This window comes from Carassius gibelio, chromosome A4, assembly GCF_023724105.1.
Source record: "Carassius gibelio isolate Cgi1373 ecotype wild population from Czech Republic chromosome A4, carGib1.2-hapl.c, whole genome shotgun sequence".
Lineage (NCBI taxonomy): Eukaryota > Metazoa > Chordata > Actinopteri > Cypriniformes > Cyprinidae > Carassius > Carassius gibelio.
The window spans coordinates 33,641,541-33,643,308 of NC_068374.1; positions in this window are offsets into that span (position 1 = coordinate 33,641,541).

Genomic DNA, 1,768 nt, shown 5'->3' on the forward strand with positions numbered 1-1,768 from the left:
ACAGACGATGGCTTTAGATCTATGGGCACCATTGGTCAGTGACGTTACTTACTGTATATCTCAGGAGTGAGTGGGGTTTATGAAGATGATGGGATATTAATTGACCTCGACTTCACTTAAGTAAAGGACATAAGAACAAGAGAAGAGTCAGAGGTACACATATAAGAGGTATGGCTTACGAAAATACTTTTTTAGCTGAAGTATAAATCCTGTCTTCAGGAGGTCATCACTGGATCAATTAAAATTCCAGCCTTGACAGTTATGGAAAAGGAAAATACTGCTCACTCTGGCATAAACGCTGCTTTTAACACTTCTCGTGGAGCTGTGCTTAAATCGGACTTGACCTAGCAAACAACCTACTGAAGAAAATAAATAATTAAACCTGACTGGGCTTTTATCAGAGCCAGACATCAACACTCTCAGAGGAATGAAAGCAGCCAATCAAAAGAGGAGTATGCTAGACACAGTTACAGTATAATGTATGTCTGTGCAGTTACTGAATAATACATATGCAACCACCGACTCAAACATGATATTCATTCATGATATTTATTAGACACTCCCAGAGTGTCTTACTCACTGAATAGCTGAACAATTCATTTGTTTTTTTGTTTTGTTTTTTATTAAAGAAATGCCATATTTATGGCTTTAATTAATACGTATCATTTGGGGCTGGGTGTTTATCAAATATCTTGCTAAAACATAAAATGGCATTTAAGCTGATAAGTTTAAAATGACCATTTCAATAGGAATAACCATGATCTTCGCCCCGTATATTTAACATCTGTGCATACACAACTATATATATTTATATATATATATATATATATATATATATATATTTCAAAATATATCACAATATTTTTCCACTTCATCTCCCAGCTCAAGTTTTGTCACAAGAACAGGTGCCAAATAAAGACCAAGGCCTAGCTTCAGTTTGAGAAATTCAATTCATCGCCTTTGTGCCCTAATTAATTTTAAGGATTTCTGAATGACCAAATATCCATGCTTTGCAAATGTAGCTATGAAGGTATAACATTTTAAATTTAACATGAGTGAGCACACAAACACAAATTATAATGACTTCTTTAGGACTTAAACACTTCTGGCAATTTTCAGTCTTTAGTTAATAAGCATGTCAGAGAATTTATATAACTCTGCTTATAGAAACAGACCTAAGAGGGATGGTGTATTGAAAGCCATTGACTCTCTCCAGGGAAAGAGTGCAATTATGCATTAAGAGACAGCCAGACAGCAGTAATGGAGATTATAGGTGCAGATATGAATGTAGAGATGTAAAATTAATGGGGCCTTGTTGACATGGTTCCTTTGATAGTTTTAAAACACTATAATTGCTCAAGTGCTTCTACATACTCTCATTTCTCTCTCTCACTTGCTCTCTTCCTCCACTGGATTTTCAATAGTGTTACACATAACTAAAACTTACATTAAGTCTAAAGAATTGTTTCATTTAGCTTGCAAACTATATTGACAGAGTAAGAGTTCACCACCTCTAAAATATAAATAAATGAATACATATATAAATAAAAGAATCATCATCTTGTTTCACCTCTATCTGTCCACATAATGGAAGTCAATGGGGTCCAAATCAACACAGTATGGACAAAAAGGGACTGTTTGAAATAATTAAGCAATCTACAGATCTGGAACAAGATGAGGATGTGTAAACAATGACAGAAGTTATATTTTAGTGTGAACTGTGCGAATGTTTCCAGAGAAGCTCTGTCTGAATTTCCTCTGTGCCAAG